This window comes from Argentina silus (genome assembly GCF_951799395.1).
Source record: "Argentina silus genome assembly, chromosome: 5".
Taxonomy (NCBI): domain Eukaryota; kingdom Metazoa; phylum Chordata; class Actinopteri; order Argentiniformes; family Argentinidae; genus Argentina; species Argentina silus.
In genome coordinates this window covers 21,767,359-21,777,986 of record NC_139659.1, presented here as the reverse complement: position 1 = coordinate 21,777,986, position 10,628 = coordinate 21,767,359, and positions in this window count along the sequence as shown.

Here is a 10,628-nt window from a genome sequence, read left to right as displayed (position 1 = left end):
CGATCCACGGGGAAATTTTCTTTACTGCTAATTACATTAGAGGTCAGGGGGTTGCTGGAGGAGTACATGACTATTAGACCTATGGCTGTTTAAAGATACATTAAGCTGAAGACAAAACTAGAGTCCCCTAGCTTCCTACTGTACCTCAGCGAAACACACACACACACACACACACACACACACACACAAACATGCTTGGATGCACACACGCACACACGCACGCGCACACACACACACACACACACACACACACACACACACACACACACACACACACACACACACACACACACACACACACGAGTAACCTTGCTTGAGACCCGAAGCCTTGCCTGAAGTTCTGAACCAATGCCTAAGCTTTTTTTTTTTTAAGTTACGCAAGGTTTGAGATCAGTGTCTCTCTCTGCAGGTTCTGGAGAAAGACAAGACATAGAATTAATATACTGTGTCAGAGTTTCCATTCTAATGGAGTTTTAATTGCTTTGTTAATGCAATTAACAGGGGGTTGATTGGAGTGGTGCTGACTGGGGATTATTCTTTTGAAGAGTCAGACACAAAGAGGACCTGTTTGACTGACTGACTCTGCCTCACCCGGCCTGAGCTGAAACTCAATTAATTCTTGAGAGTGACAGTGATAGTCCTCCAGTCGTATACAACAACTCTACAGATAGACAGTCCTCCAGTCGTATACAACAACTCTACAGATAGACAGTCCTCCAGTCCTATACAACAACTCTACAGATAGACAGTCCTCCAGTCGTATACAACAACTCTACAGATAGACAGTTCTCCAGTCCCATACAACAACTCTGTAGATCGTCCTCTGGTTGTACAAAGCTACTATAGATGAGTACATATAGTCCTCCGATCATTTCTCTTTCCAGTCCATGCATTGCAATGAGCGGGTTCTCCGATTTCTACCTCCACCAACCTCCCCTGCCATAGACAATAGCAGAAAGTCCACTATGAACTAATATTGAATTCAAGCCCAAGTCAGAGTAATTTCTGTGGAAAGAGAGACGCAGGCCTGCAGGCAGGCTTGGATGTGGAACAGCTACCGGTTGACCACTATTTTGGATCTTAAGCCTCACATCAGTTGTGATGTTTGGGGTGCCAAGTGTTGCCCAGCGGGGATGATTAGGCCCACTGCCACTGACTCAGTAACACAACTCTGGTATTAGCGTGTGCGTGTGTGTGTGTGTGTGTTTGCGTCCATGCACGTGTGTGTGTGCATGTGCATAGACGAGTTGTGTGTGCTTGTGTGTGTGGGTGCATGGATATGCGTAGACATGCTTATGTGTGTGTGTGCATGGATATGCGTAGACATGCTTATGTGTGTGTGTGTGTGTGTGTGTGTGTGTGTGCATAGACATGCTTGTGTGTGTGTGTGTGTGTGTGTGTGTGTATCTGCGTGTGTGTGTGTGCATAGACGTGCTTGTGAGTGTGTGTGTGTGTGTGCGTGCGTGCACGCGCGTAGACGTGCCTGTGTGTTTGTGCGTAGACGTGCTTGTGTGTGCGAGGGTGTGTATAGAGCCAGCAGATACATCACCTTGAGCCGGCGATGGCAGTGGGCCAAGTAAGAGAGGACAAAGGCAGAGCATTCTATTACTGCATTCTCCTGCAACAGAGAATGAGACAGACAGACGGTAACTGAGAACATATTCAGTCTTGCTGCAGCGACCTCAGAGAAAGTCCTAAGCATAGGGATGAATACTCCAAATGAATTGTGTTCTGTGAGTGTGTCTCTATAGGTCTATTCTACCACAGTTAATAGAAGAGTGTGTAACATTGAGATGAACCAGCTAGTGTCTTTTACGGAGGAAAATGAAGAGACAGTACAGTTACCATCAGCGGCATGCTTCCAGGTTGTACGTCGGCGGCAGCTGATAAAAAAAAAAAAAAAAAGACTTTATTACAGCGCTTCCAAACTATTTCGGGGAAGATAAAGAAGAAATATTGCTCAGCTACTTTTGTCCGTAATGTGTCTGGTGGGTTTTGCTAATTAAACTATCTCCCTGGTCCCCATGCTCATAAAGATACGCTGCTATCTCCAGATCATGTACAGTAATGGATGGCCTGCTCAGGTATTTCATTAAAATTAGGGTATTACAGTAGCTGGAGATGCTTGGTCCTACATGATGATGGATAACAAACTGAGATACCCTGATAATTCATAATTTTCTTCTCTCGGACCGTGTTTGAGAGGATCCATTTTGAGCAGTTGCCGATCAGTGCCTTTCCATACCTGTTACATGATGGGGATCAAATCTGTCCGACTTGCTAAAGCTGACTTTCGGTTTTATGGTTGCGTTACGTGGTGATTATTAGAGAATTCAGATGGCGTTTTATTGAGGCTTTCAATCGCCGCTACGTTTTCAAGCCATCCAGTCAGAATTGCACTTCATTGTACAACTTGAGACTGCACAGATCGACTGCCCCTGCCTGTTCTTGCCTAGCCTCGCCTAGACTCGCCTGAATTCTAGTCGGGTTCAGATCTTGAACTCAAACAAGCCCAGTGATGAATGAGGCCCAACAGACGACCTTGGTTATTAAAATGAAATGATGGTTTGATGTAACTGTCCTGGCCTAATATGACATCATTAATCATCGCCACACAGTTAATACACTTTGATTACATTGGTTCTCATGAGTCTCGGTAGTTCATCTCCATCTAATTGACTGAGTTGAAAGTTACTGTAGGACGATATGCGGCATGAGTATGAGGGAGTAACATTAATTTCAGTATTTTAATAAATAAAGAGAGTCGCTGGGTGACTGTTTAACTTTGAGGTCATGAGTTATCTTGGACAATATCATACTGCAATGGACTACTAAGCTACAGTGCCGTGCACAATGACATGAACTTGAGCTATCTCTTATGTAAAAACAGAAATATTGTCATGTACCAACACATATACCCTTGACATGACTAACATAAGCTGCAACATCCTCATCATGAAATTAATCAATTCATAGACAGGTAATCATTACACAGTCACATGTCAATCAATGTAAACCTTCAAGAACCTGTAGTAGTATTCCTTGGTTGGTTGTCAGGCACAACCTCTACCAATGGAGTCCTGATTGGCCACAGCCGATTGTGATGGAGTCCTGATTGGCCACAGCCGGTTGTGATGGAGTCCTGATTGGCCACAGCCGGTTGTGATGGAGTCCTGATTGGCCAAAACATCCAGCCTTCCAGCACATTCCTTCCCTCCTCACATTCATTAAAGCCTACTGCCCAACATGCCATCTCTCTATTTCTCTTTCTTCATCTCTCTCACACTCTCTCTCTTGCTGACCCTCTCCCCCACTCTCTATCTCTATTTCTTCGTCTCTCTCACCCTCTCCCTTCCCCTCATTCTGATCTCTGAGCTGTTTTCCTCCTGGTCAAGGACAGATGCTGCTATTGCTTTCATCTGGCACACGCACACGCACAATTTGGGGTGAAGAGCCCGGATAGCTCCCAGCTTTGGCACAGTCGGTAGAGCATCAGACTTTTAATCTGAGGGTCCAGGGTTCGAGTCCCTGTTCAGGCAGACGTTCCTTTGGCTGCTAGATCGACCACATCCTTACATGTAAGAGACTGTTCATCTACATCTCCATCTCCATGTGTAGTCAGTGACTTTGTTTCTGTGGCTCAGTTGGTAGAGCATGGCGCTAACAACGCTTAGGATGTGGGTTTGATTCCTGCTGGGACCATATATACTAAAATGTATGCACTCACTGCAATGTCAGTCACTTTGGATAAAAGCGTCAGCGAAATGGCATACATATGGTATTGAGAGCGCCTGATGTCCATTGGGACATTGACACGTTTCTCCCCAGAGAGGAATAAGGACACCAAGACATTATAGCTGTCTTCCACTGTACACTGGCATACAGGTGTGTTCACTGAAAACCCCTGAGAGAACGCAACATTGTCCTCTGTCTTCTGATTGGTCCTCTCCATTTCAGTGCTTCCTAGTTTGTCTCCCGTGAGGCAGCAGAGTGGAGGTTGTTTGCCACGTATCATTATTAATATGTTGAATGGTTCTAGAATCCAGGGCACCCTCCGGCGACAGGAAAAATGTGCTTTACAGTTTTTCCCAGTCGTTTAAACACGTTTCCTGAAACTATAGCTCAATTTCTCAAAACTCTAAACTGAAAAGAGTTAAACATTTTGTCAAACTCCACAAATCTCTTGCAAAAATGAAAAACACTACAGTAAGAAAATGTTTTCTTGACTGTCTTTCTGGGGCTGTAATGATGAAATCAGTGCACAAATACAAAAAGCTAACAAAGCAAATATTTCTTTGTTAATGTAATACAGTAAAATGTTCAGCTGACTGAACTGATTGCAAAAAAATAAAATAAAAATAAATAATGCGGTGAAACGGATCAACATGTAAATCAGTCCGCATCCTGTCTCCGATCCTAATCAGGCCAGAGGACCTCATCTACATCGCCTGCGGTGTTCTCCCTGGCCAAGCAGCGGGAGAAAAAGCGACTGGCGTGCGGATCCACCCCTGGCATGCATCTGCGTGGATGTCGTCACACGCCTCCCCCATTGCCTGGAGTAGGGCCACACGCTCATGGGGGTTGTGGTTATATACCTTCCACTGCCATGCTGAAAATAATTCTTGGATTGGATTTAGAAATGGAGAATATGGTGAGATGTAGAGAACTCTGGTCCCTCTGGTCCCTCTTCCTGTGGGGGATGAGGATATTCCTGAGTGCATCAAGGAAGGTTAGCAGACAGGCAGTGTTGTAGGGACCAAGGTCGGCATGGTGATGGGGTGACCCCACAGTGACCAATGGCTGCGCACCTGGTCACATTTCCCCCACGCAGGCCAGGGACATTGACGATGGCACGGTTGCCAATGATGTTTCTCCCCCGCCGCCTGGTCCTGGTCAGGTTGAACCCTGCCTCGCCAATGAATATGTATTCATGTGGAGCAGCACTGGCATCAAGTTCAAGAACTCTCTTGAAAAAAAAAAAGACCGTATCAGAGAAAATTACCATATCAGACAATAGGCCTACATACAGGAACACTGAAGTGCATAGTGACCAGTTATAGGCCTACATACAGGACCAGCTATAGGCCTACATACAGGACCAGCTATAGGCCTACATACAGGACCAACTATAGGCCTACATACAGGACCAACTATAGGCCTACATACAGGACCAGGTATAGGCCTACATACAGGACCAGCTATAGGCCTACATACAGGGCCAACTATAGGCCTACATACAGGACCAACTATAGGCCTACATACAGGACCAACTATAGGCCTACATACAGGACCAATTATAGGCCTACATACAGGACCAACTATAGGCCTACATACAGGACCAGGTATAGGCCTACATACAGGACCAACTATAGGCCTACATACAGGACCAACTATAGGCCTACATACAGGACCAACTATAGGCCTACATACAGGACCAACTATAGGCCTACATACAGGACCAACTATAGGCCTACATACAGGACCAACTATAGGCCTACATACAGGACCAGGTATAGGCCTCCATACAGGAGCACTGAGGTGCATAGTGACCGGTTATAGTAGTAGTAGTAGTAATAGTGACGTGTCTATACAGAGTATTGAAAGGATGAGGTCAGTTACAGTAACCTGCTGCACTCACTTGCACATATAGGTAACGTAGCTCCTTCACTGTGTCAGCGCTGCGCTCAAAACGGTACGAGATATAACTGTTTAATTCGAAGCTGGTGTTTCTTTAGCACACAATCTATTGTAGACAGGCTGACCTGGTCAATGTTTGGGAAGAGGACACTGTCTTGTATGACTCCGTCTTTCATTTTCCTGAGTGTAATGGCATTATTAGCCAACACCATGTTGATGATGGTGGCCTCTTGCTCATCTGGAAATTTCCGGCCTCTGCCGCCTCTTGCTGGTCCTCTTTCTATTCTGTGAAAAGTATACAGTAAAGGCTACACATATTTCATAAATGTAAGACAAAACAACATTACACTGTACATTTCTCTCAGCACTGTGGATATCCATAGAAACCATAAAGTTCCATGACTGTAATTACTGTGGAGAGTATAGAAGACTACTGAAGTGGTTACTTACCTATTCTCATCTCTAAATGCCCGGATAACTGAGGCTACCGTGAAGCGGCTCAAATTCGGCTGGACTCGCTGCCCAGCTTCGGTCATTGTTAGGCCATGATTGAGTACACGGTCAACCAAAGTTCCGCGGATTTCATTAGAAATATTGGCTCGCCTTTCTCTTCCTCCTCCTCCTCCTCTTCCTCCTCTTACTCTCTGTTCTCCATGCTGCTCCATTTTTTCCCCAACACAGTAGAGGTGTCCTGTGAGGCCTCTTTTATGCTCTGACACATGATTGAAGTGTTTTGCCATTTGAGTTTGAACAGGTGAGAAGTGAGTGAGACCAATTGGTAATTAGGGTGTGGCATTTTGAAGGCCAGTGTTTTCCAGGTGAACAAAGTGTGCTAAATGATGCGGTTTGTGCTTAGACTTTTGCAAAAATGTGATTTAGAATTTGTCTTTGAGTGAAAACACTGGAATTGTGCTGAGAGTTTAGCAGTCTGGAGTCTTGTTGTTGATACACGAGTTTCAAGTTTTCAGAATTGTGTGCATAGTTCCTTTTTTCGTGTGTATACAATGGAGAAAAACTGTAATGTGCCGCAATTATAGGACAATTATGCAATTATGTTAATTCATAATTATGTCAACATAACAAGAAATTGACATGATAGGCAGGCGTGCACACACACACACACACACACACACACACACACACACGCACACACACACACACACTGACATTACTAATGGCAACAATTTCCTGTGCTGCTGAATCTTAAGCTTCCATCAAAAGCACAGAATTAAACATTGCGACATTAGTCACAGTCACGTGAACAGATAATCAGCTGATGTGTGACTGTAATTGCCACACATTAATCAAGTATCATTTAGCTGTGTTCTTCACAGAACATGACAGAGATATTGTTATCAATGGTTAACCTGAGTAATAGAGCTTATGGGCGTACCCACACACACTGATCTGGGTGTCCATCAATCCCTGCCTTGCCTTGGTGAGTGTATATCACACACACACACACACACACACACACACACACACACACACACACACACACACACACACACACACACACCTCTTGATAAACAGTGAGTGAAGGTAGGTAGCTATAAGTCTTCCTGGACCAGGTTATATGTATAAGGAACGGCTACGGTGGCCCAGGAGGGACAGATCTCCTAGCTCCTACCTGAACAGGCTACAGTAGCCCAGGAGGGACAGATCTCCTAGCTCCTACCTGAACAGGCTACAGTAGCCCAGGAGGGACAGATCTCCTAGCTCCTACCTGAACAGGCTACAGTGGCCCAGAAGGGACAGACCTCCTAGCTCCTACCTGAACAGGCTACAGTAGCCCAGGAGGGACAGATCTCCTAGCTCCTACCTGAACAGGCTACGGTGGCCCAGGAGGGACAGATCTCCTAGCTCCTACCTGAACAGGCTACGGTGGCCCAGGAGGGACAGATCTCCTAGCTCCTACCTGAACAGGCTACGGTGGCCCAGGAGGGACAGATCTCCTAGCTCCTACCTGAACAGGCTACGGTGGCCCAGGAGGGACAGACCTCCTAGCTCCTACCTGAACAAGCTATGGTGGCCCAGGAGGGACAGACCTCCTAGCTCCTACCTGAACAGGCTACAGTGGCCCAGGAGGGACAGACCTCCTAGCTCCTACCTGAACAGGCTACGGTGGCCCAGGAGGGACAGACCTCCTAGCTCCAACCTGAACAGGCTACGGTGGCCCAGCAGTCCTAGGGACAGATCCACAGAGATAGAAGAGTAGAGGGGCAATGACATTCAATCCATCCATTGTTCTAAATCGATAGACAGATCTCTTTCATTAACATGTAAGCCTGTCGCTCTGAAGGGAAATCATCTCATTAGCTTGTAGACTACGATGCCGTTCTGCTAATGTTGCAGAGGCAGCGGCCAGCTTGGGTGTGTGTCTCACACTGATACGTTTGTTTACGTACATTCAGTCCTGACGAGACATCAGGGGAGGCTGGTGAAGGACAGGTGGAGGACGGGCCCATTGTAATGAACGTTCCATTTTAGAACAACATACTTCAGCTTGTCCCAGTAGGCCGTTTTTTTTTTCTTTTTGCAGATCTCTAGAATAACTAACTGCCTCATTGCTGCTTTACAGTCGTCTTGCATTCATTTATATTGAAATTATGCATTTACATGCTACACTACTCTTAACCACAAACTGTATGTGTTTGATGTTTCCCATTAAGGCTCCGAGTGGGGCCAAAGAGGCATGTCTAATGTCTTGTATAAACGCTAAGGAGGCTAAATGCTAATTCATGATAATGTACGAGTTAAATGACTGCTTTGTAGTGCTAATTAGGTAACATGAGTACCGAATATAGCTAGCCCTCTTCTTTGAAGTGTGAATCATATATATATATATATGTGTGTCATATTTACATACTGTTGGTTTATAATTACATTATTGTTTATACACATTTGGAAAAATACCGTAATCAACATATTTTGGTTTTCCCCTTGAGGAGTCAAAATGGCGTGATCAAAAGCTCATTCTAGTGAGTCTATAGGTCTGTTTAACTGCCAGGAGTTAACATGCAGCTTTACTGAATCAAGTCTAATTGCTGCTCACAGTCTGACCTTGGCGAGAGAGAGAGAGAGAGAGAAGAGAGAGAGAGAGAGAGAGAGAAGAGAGAGAGAGACAGAGAGAGAGAGAGAGAGAGAAGAGAGAGTGAGAGAGGGAAAGAGAGGAGAGTTGGTGGGTCTTTTAGTATTCTTTTTGTTCTTGGTGTTTTAGTATGCACAGAGAAGCGGGAGAAGGAGGCGGCAAGTCAGTCACGTGATTGGTTTATTCATCTTTGACAAGCTTCTTGTCTCTTGATAGAGAGAGAGAGAGAGAGAGAGAGAGAGAGGGGGTGGGTGGGTGGGTGGGTTACGGGGGCACTATCACCAAAAGGCCCCTTTGAAAACTACTTGGGGTTTCCTTTGAAGCAAAATACAGACTTTTTGTTCCCGTTTAAAATAGACACAACGAAGGGTGAAATTCATAGATTTTTCTGCAGGATGAATAATATAGTGTTATCATAGTCATTGGGCAGCATTTAATTTGTCTTTGCTTATATACTGTATGTGGAAGGTGTGTGTGTGTTTGGTTAGACATTAGTAATTGTCTGGTGTAATTGTCTTCTCATTGATTACATGTGTTTGTGTATGATTGGTTTGTCATTACAGTTCTTTCCTTGAGGACTGTGTGTTATTGGTTCTTCATTAGTCACTATCCTTCTATCCTATGTGTGTGTGTGTGTGTGAACAACAGACCTAACTTTTCCCATGCCTGAGTGCCTATACACAGTCCATGCTGCCTCTAACTCCTGCATCCCTCCTCTCCTCCCCCTCCTCTGGATCCCAGGCCTAGCCATCCCCCTCTCTGAGAACAGGAAGGCAGGCAGAATTATTCTGTATGCCTGGGAAGCTTCTAGAGAGGGCTAGAGGTAGATGAATAGTTTCGACCGGCGGAGTGGGCAGTGGATGGATGCTACATCCAGGTGCTTCCCCATCAATATCCCATGGCTAAAGGTCATGTGGCTTGTTTGCCTGCTGTATTGACGCCTCCTGCCACGGAGCAACTTTAACAGACCTGGGAGATGGGCTCTGTTGGCCTCCCTGAGAGATGTCGTGTGTGTTTAAGGAACTGATTATCTTGGCTAATGTGTGGTAGGGTAGCAGTGTATGCTGCCTTCAGGTTATACATGTAGAGTATGCAATTATTTGCAGTATGCAGTTATTTAATGTCACGTTGTCGCCTATCTTAAAGGTGCTGGAATCAATGCATCTCGAATTGATTTCAAGGTGAATTGAATTGGAAAATAACGGTTAAAAACCTGGAATATCTAGAGATTAATAGCCCTCAGTGTAAAATAGGACTGTAATATAGAGATCTTACCGTGTGTCTTCATGCTAAAGTTGACGGCCTTCTCAATCCTGGCCGCCTTTGGAAATATAAGCCTTGATATATTGTCCACCAGTCCAAGCCTAGATAAAAGTCTCTATTAAAGTCCTTCCATGTAGGTAGACCAATAAAATGTTCCATTCTCTCATTTTACAGCACTGAGTGTTTGAGATTATTATACTGGTGAGACTTATGATCAGTACTTCCCATAAATGTCCACAAACTTTCCACAATTTCACTGGAACATACAGTCCATACAGTCCCCTAGAGGGTGCACTTCCATAACACTGAGATATCCCTCTCACATCCTCTTTCTCCCCTGTAAACACAGGACAGAAACATATCACAGTGCATTACATGTGCTCCTGTCGAAGCCCTGTCCTAGCCTGTACGAAAGTAACAGGATCTTCAGAGGAGACAGAACAGTGAGTGAGTGAGGGAGGTAAAGCTGTGGTGAAAAGCAGACGTTTTTAAACGCCAACTTGGCAGTTCTCTGGCTCAGGTCACTTGGCAGCTGATATATATCCTGTATTATGTTCCTTCGGCAGACACTTGTGGTAGTGTTTGTGTGTGGGTGTGGGTTTGTGTGTGTGTGTGAGGAGTTACAAACTGCTGACCT